Raw genomic sequence first — 15,915 nt, 5'->3', positions numbered from 1 at the left:
GATTTCTTGTTAATGTTCTAGGCATTGAGAAGACAGTGCTTAGGTTAAAAAAAGAAAAGAAAGAAAAGAAAAGAAGAAAGAAAAGAAAAGAAAAGAAAGAAAAGAAAAGTAAAGAAAGAAAAGAATAGAAAAGAAAAGCTCCTGCCTTCATGGAGCCTCTAATCTGGTGGTACCTTCTGATGCCTCGTTTTAAGAAGGTACCTTTTTCCTCTGCAGTTCAGAGTGAGCAATCAGCCCAAAGTAATTGGATGCTAAATCCCATGCAGAGCCCCTTTCCAAAGGTGCCATTGACAGTTTTTGTTTTTCCTCCTATTTCCTACTTTTCCCTTCCTAACATTCTCCATTTCCTGTTTGGAGATCCATGGAATTCTGAGGAAGCTGATTCTATCTTAGCTTGAGAGAAACAGGTCTAGTCTAAGGGAAACAATGCATGCTTTCAACTCTGCCAACTGCAGAGATTGGTTCAGGGCTAGGGAGGTGATCTAAGCTGGCCAAATCACAGTGAATTTTCATATCTTTCCTTTACAAGCAGGGATAAAATTACTCTTTTTGTGGACAGCATGTGTATACAAGAAGCCTGAAATAGCTTTAGCCATTTTTACCTCCATTAGGGAACCCAGAGTAAGAATGAAATCAACTCATCAAGGAAAACAGAGCCAAGAAAATTTGAGAGAAAAGATTGGAGTCCCAATGACAACATGAGCTCTAGTTCAAACTATGCCTGAAGCTGCCATATTTCAGAATCTGTAAGATTCACGAGGCAAGAAATTCTCTTTATTTTTAACTAGCTTGATTTTGGTCATGTTTTTACTGTTTTTACATGTTTTTACTGTTGTTTTGTTTGCTTTGTAACTGAAAGCATCTTAAATGATAGAAAAGTAAAGGTCAGTGCCAGTTCTTCTCCCTGCCCGTCCTTATCACTTTCATCTCCCTATCATCTTTACTTTATCCTTCTTTTACTTTTCCTTTCTATCTTCTCTTTCCTACTTCCCTGCTGTTTCACTCTCCCAAAATTCATATGGCTCCTATCAACACTGCTGGTAGAAACATTAACAGACATAATAATGAACTCCTGAAATATTTATTTCATAGAAAAATACGTTAGGACTGGAAAGGACTTTGAGAGATAATGTGTTCCAGCCCCTTCCTTCAGGCAGATAAGCTATTATTATTCTCAGGAGGCAAATGAAGTCCAGAAATACTAACTGACTTGCTCAAGCTAGTTAATGTCAGACTGGGGAATAAACCTCCAATCATAGGATCAGAGAATCTCAGCACTCAGTAGCTTTAAGGATTTTAGAGATCGTCTGGATCCAACTCATTTATTTTCTAACTAGGGAACTTGAGTATTGGTGAGGGTTAGTGACATGCCTAAGGTCACATTGCTGATCTGTGGCAGATCTAGAACAAACACATGAACTTTCTGAATTTTTCTCTAGTGCTATTTCCACTAAGTTAAACTTTTTCTTGCCTTTTTAATTTATTTTTTAAGTGTTAGCTATTTATTGAAATTAATATACCAATACTTGATGTTCAATTCTCATTCCAAATGGCCTGTTAAATCCTCTATTTTGCCCTGATCTCTGTGGGAACTACATCCATTCATAACACCAGACTCCAGGACTCAGAAACAACTTTATTTTTTTTTAAGATTTTACTTATTTATTCATGAGAGACACAGACACAGAGAGAGAGGCAGAGATACAGGCAGAGGGAGAAGCAGGCTCCATGCAGGGAGCCCGACGTGGGACTCGATCCTGGGTCTCCAGGATCATGCCCTGGGCTGAAGGCGGCGCTAAACCTCTGAGCCACCCGGGCTGCCCACAGAAACAACTTTAATCGTAAATACTTTCTTCTTCTTTGTTGAAATCAGTTGCTTTACACATACAGTATCCCCAACTAATTTTTAATACAGTATTTTCTTTCTCTCAGTGTTAACCCTCTAGCATTCATGGTGGGAAGGGGATTAGATGCTAAAAGCTTGCTTCTCCACCATGGCACTTTGGTGAAGTCTGGATTTTTATTATAAAAGTACTTCTCTATCAACAATTACTTGGATGAGATTGTTTCTGGATTTTAAAGCTAAAAGAAACTGAGGCAGGGTTTTAGCATCTATAACAACAGGAAATTTCCCATGTTGCTCATCCAAACAAGTACTGTTTTTCAGTCCAGTGAACTAAGAGTTGAAGAGTTTACATTTTTCTTTTTTAAATTCAAACTTAGCATCTCTTCTTTTTGTCTGAGACTAACATAGCCAGAGGTCAAAAGCTTATCCAATCTTCCTTCTAAGTCCACAGTTCTCAACACTGGTCATGGTGAGAGGGAAAATCTTTCCCTCACTCGCCTTCCTAAATGTTTTTCACACTTGATAATGTTTCCTAAGGAAATATCTACAATTGTATCAGCCAGGATTTTTGTATTTAAAACAACTCCAAACTCTCAGTTGGATAAAACAAAGTGTTTTTGGTTCCTCCCCAACCCCTGCCCATTATTCATGCTGTTTGTGCAATCAGGGTCAGCCAGAGATTCCCCTTTGTGTCCTTATTGTACTTATTCACTACCCAGGCTAAATGGGAAACTTAATATTGCTATTACAGAAAGGAGAAAGAGTTCTAGAAGGTTAACATTAGCAAATAGATACTCTCGTCCCAAAGTGATATGTATATTACCTGTGTTCAAATTCATCGCTCAAAGAAATGGCCACATCTAATTACTAGCAGAGTTCGAAAAAGACACAGTATGTGTGCAAACCCCTACATATCATCACAACAACATTTACATTTTCTCTTGAAAAAGTGAGTTAACTGAGGAAGAAGGAGGAGAATTAGGAGGAAGCTGAGAAGGACAAAGAGGAAGGGCATGAGGGCTAGTGAACTTTAATAATTTACTTATGGGGCTTAAACATGGCATTTTCTTTATCTTGCTACTAGAATATAGACTTAGTTTTGTCCCTGGGAGATGAAAAGGGGCTGGGAACACACAGGGTAGGTTACAAACATCATTAAGTAGCTAGTAAGGGTCTTTATGACATGGATCCTGCTTATCTCTTTTTTTTTTTTCCTATTCTTTGCTACGCTCCATCCAAGTAAAAATTCTTGAGTTCTTTCTTTATTACTATTCCATATTTTCAATAACAATTTTATTTAATAAGCTTAGTTAATTTTTTTTACATCAACTGAATGATTACATTAAAATCAGCCCATGGGGGCACCTGGGTGGCTCAGTTGCTTAAATGTCTGCCTTCAGCTCAGGTCATGATCTTGGGGTCCTGGGATCAAGGTCCTCACCTCAGGCCTCCCTGTTCAGTGGTGAGTCTGCTTCTCCTTTTCTTCTGCTCCTCCCCACCCCGTCTGCTCATTCTCTCTCTTTCAAATAAATAAACAAAATTAGAAAAATCAGTGCACAAGTTCTATAACTGAAGTTGCCCTTTCTAATCTAATGCTTGTTTCATAAAGCTACAACTAATAAAACACTTTAGATCTTCATAGATTATTTTTAATCTATCAGACATACTGTTTTTTTGCAATATTATTTTGAAATAGAATAGGCCCAAAGTTTACAGATAAAACCCAATAACTTTCCATCTGCAATAAGGGTGACAACTTAAAAAACACTTGTTCTAGCACCTTTTTGCCCTAGTGTAGACCTTTTAATCTTTGAATATCTGTTAAAGATGAAAAACAGCTGTGCAAATCATAGCCTTAGAGACAAATGATCTTATGCTAATGAATTATTTTCTTTAGGTGATGCTTGGTTTTCTTGTCTATGGATTATTTTTAGTGTCCAACTTTCTGGTTAAATTACAACTTTTATTTTACCTGAGCTTTAATACTGAAAACTTATTCCTGAGTTCAATTCTTAGTTTAAAAACTAGAAGCCATTTGATATGGAGTCATGGATTGGAAGCAACCTGTCACTTTCAATGTCGCATTCAAAGAGAAACAACCTCTCTAGTAAGAGAAAGAAATAAGCCTCTTTAAAACTCTTGTAGCAACAGAGAACTTACTACATCAAGCTTCTAGTCCATTCTTTTTAGGAAGGACTGGAGTAGGGGAAAATTGGGGTTGATCATAATTTTGGAATGGGTTGAAATGTCATAACACTTACATTTAAACAAATCCGTGTTTATGTGCCTCTATGCATTAATCTTATTCTTGTTATTTTTGTACATATAGAACAAAAGTCTCCCTTTTTATATTTAATCTTCACATATTTGAAGTTAGCTGCTACAGCCCCTAAGCTTTTTATTTTCTTAATCTTATGTCAGATGTTCTTTATATGAGATGGATCACCATTTTTATTGTTCTCCTTTGGACACAGTCATTTGTCACGGTCACTCCTTAGGATATAGTGCAGCATATATGAATCTTCTTGTATTGGGATTCCACAAGATGTTGCATGATGTTACTTGTCATCATGTTTGGAGTAATTGTGCCTTAGAGAAGCTGAGTAAGTATACCTTAGGTAAATTTTTGTGGCCAATTAGGAAATAGGAGATCTCAATTGTTTTAAAAGTTGGTGTGAATATAGCATCGTTTTGTGTATAAGTAGACAAATGGAATACAGATAATAATCTATGTCCAAGTCTTATAAAGATAGAACCATTTTAAAACAGAACAATAACTACAGTAGTCAAATGACACTCCTAGTGACTCAAGAGGCCCTCTTTAAAATCAGGCATCAATTTACCCTTATGTTGAGGCTCTCCAACTCCAATATAACTCAGTCCCTTTTCTGGGTCTACTCTTAATAATGTATTCCCTTTTCTTCTACCAGAATTAATTAAACTACAATTGTCTTATATCGACAGTTCATGTCCCCAAAGGAATTTAGTTGGCATATGAAAACATCTTTCTCTAGTAGACAGAACTTTTGTATCAGTGTATAGTATAGGCTATGGTGCAGCCTATCAGTTGTCTGTCTTTAGGTTAGATAGCCACCCCTGGGCAAATCAGGCCTGGTCCAGAGAGAGTTGGGACATGTGTTATAAAATGTGAATTCTTTTTAATAAAAAAATACATATGGTTGTCACCTTATCAATAGCATGGAGACATGGAGAGATTATGGCTTCTTTTTGGGGATCAAAGGAAAATGAGAAGAAGAACTCAGCTATACACCTGGATCAACTCTTGATGTAAGTGAGAACAAGACAACTTTTCAGGATCTTTTCTGAAGACAATTTCCTTAAGTCTTATAATTCCGGAAGCTGCTACTGCTAAATAATGGGCTATTGATTAGAAAACCTCCAGATAAGAGAAGAGTAGATGGAACCATTGCCTGGTACATTAAAAAGCTTCATGAAGGCAGGGACAATAAGATACTTATTTTTAAAAACCCAAGCCTAATATTTAGCACACTGTAGATCTCAATAATAAGGGTAAAAATCCCTTAAATGAACAACCAAAGTACATCCCAGGATTGCTCTAAATAGAAATCTCTGAAAACAGCAATATAGACATTGGCCAAGCGGGAAGCAGGAGATAAAATATTATGATGAATTTGTTTTGGTGTAGTCCCAATAATTTTTTTGTTTCTCTTGCCTGAAGAAACACATCCATAAATATGTTACCAAGGCTTATGTCTAAGAGATTAATGCCTATATTTTCTTTTAGAAGTTTTATGATTTCAGGTCTTATGTATAGGTCTTTAATCCACTTTGAGTTCGTATGTGTGTATGCTGTAAGCGAGTTGTCTAGTTTCATTTGCATGTAGCTGTCCAGTGTTCCCAACACCGTTGTTGAAAAGATTCTTTTTTGATTGCATATTCATGCCTCCTTTATATAGATTAATTGATCATATAGGTTTATTTCTAGGCTCTCTATCCTGTTCCATTGATCCTTGTGCCTATTTTTGCACCAGTAGCATACTGTCTTATTACTATAGATTTTTAATATATCTTCAAATCTGGGAATGTGATACCTCCATCTTTGTTGCTCTTTTTCAAAATTGCTTTGACTATTCAAGGTCTTTTGTCATTCCATACAAATTTTAAAATTTGTTCTGGTTCTGTAAAAATGGTTTTTATATTTTGATAGGGATTGCATTGCATTTCTAAATGACTGTGGGTGGTATAGACATTTTAATAATATTAATTCTTCCAATCCATGAACATGTACATCTTTCCACTTGCATTGTCTTCAAATTCATTCATCAGTGTCTTAATGGTTCTCAGATTATAGGTCTGTCACTTCTGTGGTTAAATTTATTCCTCAGTATTTTATTCTTTTTGGTGCAGTTATAAATGACATTTTAAAAATTTATCTTTCCACTATTTTTTATTAATGTATGTAAATGAAACAAATTTCTGTAAATTAATTTTTTGTCCTGCAGTTTTACTGAATTCATTTATTTTAATAGTCTTTTGGTAGAGTCTTTAGGATTTTCTTTATATAGTATGATATCATCTGCAAATAGTGGCACTTTTTTATTCTTTTTGACTGATGCTTGCAGCTAGGCTTTGAGTACTATGTTAAATAAAAGTGATGAAAGGGAACATTCTTGCTTTGTTCCTGATGTTAGAGATAAACCTTCAGCTTGTCATCACTGAGTATGATGTTAGATGTAGGTTTGTCATATATGGCCTTTATTATGTGTGTTACCTATAAATCCACTTACTTGAGAGTTTATATCATGAATGAATATTGCATTTGTCAAATGCTTTTTATGCTCCTATTGAGATAGTTCTATGGTTTTTAATCCCTTTTTTTATTCTTACTGTGACGTATCACCATTGATTTGTGAATATTGAACCATTCTTACATCCCTGGAATAAATCCCACTTGATCATGGTGAATGATTTTTTAAATGTATTGTTGAGTTTGGTTTGCTAACATTTTGTTGAGAATTTTTGCATCTTTTTTGGAGAGGTCTTTGGTTCTGGCATCAGGATAATGCTGCCCTTGGAGAATGAATTTGGAATTTTTTTCTTCCATTTTTGGAGAATAGTTTGAGAAGAATAGGGACTAACTCTTCTTTAAATGTTTGGTAGAATTAACCCATGAAGCCATCTGGTCTTGGACTTCTGTTTGTTGGAAACTTTTTGATTACTGATAAAATAGTATCAGATTGATTAATAGTAATCAATCTCTTTTTTTTCTTCCTGATTCAGTTTCTAGGAATTTATCCATTCCTTCTAGATTTTTCAGTTTGTTGGCATATATTTTGTCATAATAGTCTCATAATTCTTTGTATTTCTGTGGCGTTAGGTATTCCCCCTTCATCTCTGATCTGCCTAAGGTTTATTAATTTTGTTTATCTTTCCAAAGAACTAGTACTTGGTTTCATTGTTCTTTTTAATTTTTTTTAAAGATTTTTATTTATTTATTCATAGAGATACACACACACACACACACACACACACACAGAGGCAGAGGCACAGGCAGAGGGAGAAGCAGGCTCCATGCAGAGAACCTGACGTGAGACTCGATTCAGAGTCTCCAAGATCATGCCCTGGGCTGCAGGCGGCGCTAAACCGCTGCGCCACCGGGGCTGCCCCTCTTTTTAATTTTTTAAGTCTCTGTATCATTAATTTTCTCTCCAATCTTTATTAATTTCATTTCTCTACTAACTTTTGAATTTGTTTTCTTTTTCTAGTCATTTAGGTGTAAAGTTGATCTATTTGAGATTTTTATTTTTCCTTGTGATAGGACTGTATCACTATTAACTTCTGTCTTTGAACTGCTTTTGCTGGGCCCTGTAGATTATGAATCATTTTTTTAAAAAATTTCCTTGGGCTCTGCGTATTTTGATTTCCTCTCTGATTTCTTGGTTGACTTGTTAGTTGTTTAGAAAATGTCACTTAGGGCAGCCTGGGTGGCTCAGCGGTTTAGCGCTGCCTTCAGCCCAGGGCATGATCCTGGAGACCTGGGGCTGAGTCCCACTTCAGGCTCCCTGCATGGAGCATGCTTCTCCCTCTGCCTGTGTCTCTGCTTGTCTCTGCTTATGAATAAATAAATAAAATCTTTAAAAAAGAAAAAGAAAAAAAAGTCACTTATCCACGTTTGCATTTTTTTCTACGTCCTTTTAATTGACTTGTAGTTTCATACTATCATGGTTAGAAGGATGTTTGATAGGATTTCAGTCTTCTTAAATTTATTGAGACTTGTTTCATGGCCTAACGTGATCGATCTTGAATGTTATGTGTACACTTGAAAAGATGTGTATTCTGCTGGGTTTTGATAAAATGTTCTATGTATATCTGGTTTGGTCTATCTGGTCTAATGTGTCATTCAAAGCCACTGTTTCCTTGTCAATTTTCTGTTTGGGTGGTCTATCCATTGATGTAAGAAGGTTGTTAAAGTCCCTTACTGTAGTACTATCAATTTCTTTTTTATTAATATTTGTTTTATGTATTTGGGGGCCCCTATGTTTGGTACATATTTACAATTGTTATATACTCTTGTTAGATTTTTTAACTTACTTTTTCTGTGGTACCAGTTATTTCTCTTCCTTCATCTCTGATTTGAGTCTATTTTTGTTTGAGTCTGGCTAAAGGTTTGTCAATTTTATCTTTTCAAAGTCCAGCTCTTAGTTTCATTGATCTTTTCTATTGTTTGTCTTTGGTCTCTATTTCATTAATTTTCTCTCCAACTTTTATTATTTTATTTCTTTACTACTTTGGGGTTTGTTGTTCTTTTTCTAGTTCATTTAGGTATCAAGTACCCTTCTTTGTCTTTTGCTACAGTCTTTGTTAGTATCTGTGTTACTGCCCTGGCTTTTTTTTTTTCTACTTCCAATTGTATGGACTACATTTTCCATCCTTTCGCTTTCAGTCTCTGTGCCTTTAGGTCTAAAGTGAGTCTTTTGTGAGCAGCATATATAGATGGTTCTTATTTTTTATCCATTCTGTCATTCTGGGTCTTTTGATTGGAGCAGTTATTCCACTTACAGTTAAAGTAATTATTGATACATATGTACTTAAGCCATTTCATTAATTTTTTTTCTGGTTGTTTTTGTATTTCTTCTGTTCCTTCTTGTGGTTTAGTGGCTTTCTTTAATGGTAAGTTTGTCTATTTTTTTCTTTAAATTTTTATTTAAATTCTAGTTAATAACAGTATATTAGTTTTAGGAGTAGAATTTAGTGATTCATCACTTACATATAACACCTTTTTGTTTTTATGGATCAGTCATAGGTTTTTTATTTCTTGTTACCATTGGGCTCATATGTAACATCTCAGGTATTGGGAATTATACATTGAATTTGTGATCCCTTACTTTCAAACACATTCTAAAAGCAATACATTTTTATTCCCTCATCATTTTATGTATATAATCTCATATTTTATATCTTTTTGTGTATTTGACTTTGTTTTGTAGAGTTAACCTCTATTCTGTAATTAATCTACATTTACTATATATTTGTTTTTACTTATGAAAATTTTTCCTTTAATAATTTTATTTTAGTTATGACCTCTTCTCTCCACTTAAAGAATCCCTTTAACATTTCTTGTAAGATTGGTTTATTGGTAATGAAGTACTTTAATTTTTATCTGCAGAATTCCTTCTCTTTCAGTTCTGAATGACAACCTTGCCAGGTAGGGTATTCTTGGTTGTAGTTTGTTGGTTTTCCCAGCACTTTGAATATACCATGCTACTCCATTCTAGCCTGAAAATTTTCTGCTAAAAAATCAGCTGATAGCGTTATGTGATGTCACTGTATCCTTTTGTCTTGCTGCATCTAAAATGCTTTCTTTAACGTTGGTGTGGACCTCCTCGAATCTTTTGGGGCTCTCTGTATTTTCTAGTCCTGGATGTCAATTTCTTTTGCCATATTAAGAAAATCTTCAAGTAAGTTTTCTGCCCCTCTTCTACTTCTGGGATCCCTGTAATGTGAATGTTATTGTGCTTGATGTCCCAAAGTTCTTAACCTATTATCATTTTTTATTCTTTTTGCTGTTCAGCTTGGTTGCTTTTCATTACCCTCTCTTCCAGATTGCTGATCCATTCTACAACACCTAATCTGCCATGATTCCCTCCAGTCTATTTTTCATTTCAGTTATTGTATTCTTCAGCTCTATCTCTTCAGTTATTGTACTCTTCAGCTCTCTTTGTTGAAGTTCTAAGTTCATCCACTCTATTTAATTATGATGAGTATCTCTAGGATCATTACTTTGAACTCTTTATCAGACATATTACTTATCTTTGTTTCATTTGTTTCATTTACTTTTATTGTGATTCATTTAGTTTTACTGTGATCTTGTCTTGTTCTTCTATTTGGGACATATTCCTTACTCTTCATTTCATCTGTTTGTATGTATTAGATGAGCTATGTCTCCAACCCTCCTGTCTACATATGGCTGTGGAAGATCTGTTCTGTGTATTCAGGTCATTTTCAGAGTTAGTCATATAGATGTAGCTGTTATCTCAATGTATCCTCGGGATAAATGCAGGATTTTATTTTTCTGCCATCTTCCTGCTTTCAAAGCTATCTTGTATATACTATTTATGTACTCGTTTTACAAATGTGAAAACTAAGACTTTGCATGATTAATATATCTTGCTGTTGGTATGCAGATGACAATTCAGAAGGTTTGTTATAGTAGAATACAACCCCCAGCCATGTTAAATGAAGAAACAGACATTATTCAAACAACTACTTGTTAAATGGACACTTTTAAAGTCAGGATAATATCTAGCATGTATAGATTTTGGACATATGGACCAAGGAAAATGTAATAAATAGAAAATATTCTTTGATACAGCAAAATGAATGGATTATTCTTATCCAGTTTAGCAAAACACTTAATTCTAACCATTGAGATTTCTCAAGCTGATGTGGCAGGGTATCTGCCTCTGTAAAAATCAAATGAGATATTATGTTAAATCACTTTATAACATGCTGTACTCTAACACAAATATAAGAAATTATTAGACATATATGTGACCCCAGTTGACCTGGTGAAAACTTGAATTTTCCTTTTATAAAATATTATATTTAGAAAAAGTATCCAACATTTGGAAAACAAGAACTGTGCAGTTGATATAAAGAAATGTATTAAGTAATTGATTCTGGTAGGAATTTATGAAAAATTTGGCAGTGAGTAGACAATCCAAAATTACCTAATAAATTATAATTTTACTTTAAGCCTCTTACTGATCTGCCAAAGAAAATCATTTCAATCATTTCTACATCTATATGTCCATTTCTTTATCACTAGCTGAGAGATTGATGTATAATAGTTCTTTCATATTAGGGTAGCCTTCTAATATTGTTAATAACATTAGGTTAACAGATATTACTAGCAATAACAAAAATACTAAGTACTAATGTGTTATTGCTAGTAATATCTGCCCAACAGAATTTTACAAATTATGATCTTAAGTCCAAATTTTTTTTTTTAGTCATCACACGTTTATCATACTGTTTTAATTCAAGTATATGCCCAACCTAGCCATGGAAGTTGAAGAGAAAAGATGGGATCTAAAGACTCAAAGCCAAGTTGAGAGAAATATCAAAAACTATGATTCCTTCCAGTTTTAGTCTCAGATTGACAATTACTGAGACCAGTTTCCCCCCGTTTGAGATATACAATGGTAAGATGTAGTTTTAATGTTTAGATTAGTTTTTTTTTAGAAAAACTAATGTTAGTTTTTCTAAAAATATATTCTCTCAATGTATTGAAGTCTACTTTCTCATATTTAACATTAATACATTGCACACAGACACAACATACTGTATTTAAACTGCATAGGGATGCCTGAGTGGCTCAGCAGTTGAGTGTCTGCCTTCAGCTCAGGACATGATCCGGGAGTTTCAGGATCAAGTTCCACATCAGGCTCCTGCATGGAGCCTGCTTATCCTCCCTCTGCCTATATCTCTGCCTCTCTTTGTGTCTCTCATGAATAAATAAATAAAATCTTAAAAAAAAACTCTGCATAGAAAAAGACTATATTTTTTTGCTTTTAACTTATTCAATAAAGCTTTCCTTGTCCTCTTATCTGCATTAGGAAAAGTTCCAGATTTCAAATAATCTGCAATTTAGAAAGAGAGGCTTAAAATAAATAGGACTAATACAAAGTGATCCATGCTCAGATCACGCTGTGTGGTAGAGAGAGCATGGCAGAGAGAATGTTAGTATGAAAATTGTGCTAAAGAAAGGGTTTCTGGGTGAGAACTAGTCCTCATAAATACTGGGAAATTAGGTTTAAGTATTTCAGTAGAACCCACAGGATAGGATGCACATAAGAAAATGTGGTCAGAAATTAGACTGGACAGTCAGTAGCTAGATCCTGAACTGATACAGATGTCCTATTAAAAGTCTGTGCTTTATTCTAAATGAGCTAGAGCAATTGAAAATAAAAGTCAGACTGACAGACTGACACTAAGTTTTAGAATGATCTCTCTTGTATCAGAGTGGAGGGCATATTGGAAAGATACAAGGAAAAGAATGGGGGTTTGTAGTAGGGATTAAAAAGGAGAGGAATAAACTCTCAAAATACTTACAATTAGAACTGATATACCTTGGATGTGGTAGTAGTGGGGTGAAAGAGGAGGATGAATAATTCAATTTTTACTTGCTCAAGGTCTAACCTCATGCTTGACATATTGAAATCACTCAACAAGATGTTCGTAGAATGAATGAGTAGAAAACTAAATGAAGCCTAAACACCATCATTACTATCTCATTATCATCAATATCATTGACTGGATGCTTATTAGGCACCATGCTCCTGTTAAGTTATTCAAATATATTAACACACTTTGGATACTCACAATAACCCTATGTGATGGGTTCTTTTAAATTTCCATTTTATAAATGAGAGAACTGAAGCTTTCTAAGTTACTAAGGGGAGAGTTCATACCTTGGGCCTCAGAGGTATAACTGGAAAATTTTATCTCCTATAATATTTTAGAAATTGACATATATCCACTGTTCTTAGAATTTAACAATGCTATAAAAAAACTAGTCTTAATTTTTAAGGAGACTGCCTTCTATATTTTACAGAATATTCCAGACATTGTTGTCAGAGAATTAGTCAAGTTGGAACGTCATGAAAGATCTATTGAACCATGCTCCAGTAAAGCCTTGAAACTTGGGAAAATATAACCTGTGTGAAAGAGAGCAATGTTTCTTTTCATCTGTGAAAATCCACTTACAGAAACAAAAACTAGGAGAAAGGTAACATGGTGCTTTGCATTCAGTTGCTCCAATGTCACTAAAAATAACACAAGTGATGCTGCATTTTTCTTCTCTCCATAATGAATGGCCTAAGTGCATTTGATAATTGCATATGACTGAGAATAATTTAATTGAAAGTGAACTGTGGCTTTGCTTTTTGCAAATGCAGGCATTTTGGGTTTCTCATTGGTTTATTATGTCTTACATGAGGCCTTGCCACCATAAAGAGAGGAAGCCCCTCAACACTTGAGACCTCATGGAGAGGTATCTTAACGGACACCATAGATGTCAACAAGTTAGGGGCAATTTGATATTATTCCTTGAATTTTTTCACCTCCATAATACTAAAAAATAATTCATCATTATCATTATCATCTTATCACAATTCCTATAATCTGTATAATGCTTGAGAATCTACAGAGCAATTTCATTTACAGGTGAAAAAAAGCAGGGTTTTTTTATTGCTTATTAAAAACAAAATTCAGAAAAATTAAGTGACTTCCCTAGATTGCATACTTGAAGAACCAGAGTTTGTACCTTAGAATCTAAACACAATATTTTCCCACTCTTAAGTGCCTACCTAAAGACATGATAAAAAGAAAAAAATCACAATATACATTCCTTTAGGACACCTGAGGAAGAGAGCCAAGAGGAATGGGACTTTATTACAATAAGAATTTTTTTAATTAAATATTTTTAAATGTTTAATTCCTAATAATATTAAATGGCATTTAATACCTGCAGTATTAAATCAGCAGTGAGCAATAATGATAAGAAACTACAAATCAAAAAGTGGTAGGCAGACCATTTGGGTGGCTCAGTTAGGCCTCTGACTCTGGGTTTTGTCTCGGGTCATAATCTCAGGATCCTGGAATGGAGCCCTGCATTGGGCCTTGTGCTCAGTGGGGAGTCTGTTTCTCTGACTCCCTCTCCCTCTGCTCCTCCCCTTACTTGTGCACCCACGTGCTCTCTTTCTCTCAAGTAAATAAAAGGTGATGGACAAGGGAAGATACAGAGGATTCAGACAGTAAACTAAAGGGTATGGCTCCTTACCTGCACTCAGACATTAGGAGCAGTACTGAAGACAGAAGCTAAGAAGATTGAGATTGAATCTCAAGAGTCAATACTTTCAAATTGGAAAGGAGGCTGGTGACCAGGTAGTCCTAAGAAGATGTCAAGTAGTATTCCATTAAGGTACAGCATATATTTTTTTTCTTTTTTTTTTAATTTTTTTATTGTAAAATATAAAGTTTGCCATCATACCCTTTAAGTATAAGGTTCAGTAGTATTAAGTACATTCATATTTTAACAATTGCCATTTCATCTTACAAAACTGAAACTCTATGCCTGTTACACAATAACTCCCACTTCCCTCTCGCCCATCTTCTGAAGACTACCCACTATCTCATTGATTTTGAGCACTCTAAGTACTTTATAAAAATTTAATAACACAGTTTATCTTTTTGCAACTGGCTTTTTCACTTAGAATTATGTCCTCAAGTTTCATCCATGCTGTAGTAGATTCCAGAATTTCCTTTTCAAGGCTGAGTAATATTTTATTGTGCATTTATATCATATTTTGCCTATCTGTTCTGCTGATGGACATTTGGGTTTCTTCCATGTTTCAGTTATTGTGAATAATACTCCTATGAATATGAGTGTCTTAGTCAGCTTGGGCTCCTGTCACAAAATACCACATATTGAATAATTTAAACAATTGAACTTATTTCTTAAATTGTTGAGGGTGGGAAAATCGGAGACCAAGATGCTTGCGGGTTAGGTTCTTAGTGGGAACCTCATCCTGGCTTGCTATATTCTCACATGACCTTTCCTTACTGCATGTGCAGAGAGAGAGAGAGAGATCTTATCTCCTCCTCTTATAAGTGCACAAATGCCATCATGAAGGCACCACCCTCAGGACATCATCTAAATCTAGATACTGATTTTAATTCTATTGGGTATAGCCACAGAAATAAAATTGCTGGATCATATGGTAATTCTATTAACACTGTTTCCCACAGGGGCTGTACTGTTTTTACATTCCCATTAAATTCTCCACATCCTTCCAACACTTTTCTTCAGTTTCTTTGATAGTAGCCATTTTAATGGGTGTGAGGTGATAGCTCATCATTGTTCTGATTTGCATTGTCCTGCTGATTAGTGATGTTGAATATCTTCATGTGCTTAGTGGCCATCCACATATCTGGAGAGCAATGTCTATTCCTTTGCTTATTTCTAAATTGGGCTGTTTTTATGTTGTTGAGGTTTTTTTTAAAGATTTTATTTTTTTATTTATTCATGAGGGACAGAGAGAGAGAGAGAGAGAGAGGCAGAGACACAGGAAGAGGGAGAAGCAGGCTCCATGCAGGGAGCCTGATGTGGGACTCGATTCCGGGTCTCCAGGATCATGCCCTGGGCTGAAGGCAGTGCTAAACCACTGAGCTACCTGGGCTGCCCTATGTTGTTGAGTTTTAAGAGTTCTCTATATATTCTGGATATTAATCCCTTCATAAGTATATTATTTATAAAGAGTTTATCACATATGGTGTCTTTTCACTGTTGATAGTGTCCACTGATGCATGTAATTTAATTTTCAAGAAGCCAAATTTACTTCTTTTGTCATATCTAAAAAATTACTGTCAAGTCCGTCATGAATCTTTGTCCTGTTTTCTTCTAAAAGTTATATACTATTATTGAATTTTCAGGTAATTTTTATATATGATTTTAAGTAATGATCCAACTTCATTTTTGTATATGCAGATATTCAGCTTTCCTGGAACCATTTATTAAAGAGACC

The 15,915-nt window shown here is 34.8% G+C and overlaps 1 long non-coding RNA gene across 1 annotated transcript in view; it reads left to right on the top strand.

The window, feature by feature from the left end:
* The first annotated feature begins 5,031 nt into the window (after positions 1-5,031).
* Positions 5,032-15,915, top strand: part of LOC140624776 (uncharacterized) — a 99,095-nt gene continuing 88,211 nt past the window's right edge. Inside the window, exons 1-3 of the long non-coding RNA XR_012024232.1 lie at positions 5,032-5,134; positions 12,945-13,118; positions 14,101-14,312. This is a non-coding gene — a long non-coding RNA (uncharacterized lncRNA). The remainder of the gene's footprint in view (positions 5,135-12,944; positions 13,119-14,100; positions 14,313-15,915) is intronic.

The sequence above is a fragment of the Canis lupus genome, chromosome 3, assembly GCF_048164855.1.
Source record: "Canis lupus baileyi chromosome 3, mCanLup2.hap1, whole genome shotgun sequence".
Taxonomy (NCBI): domain Eukaryota; kingdom Metazoa; phylum Chordata; class Mammalia; order Carnivora; family Canidae; genus Canis; species Canis lupus.
Note: the sequence above shows the minus strand (reverse complement) of the source record. Positions and strands in the feature narration are given on the sequence as shown.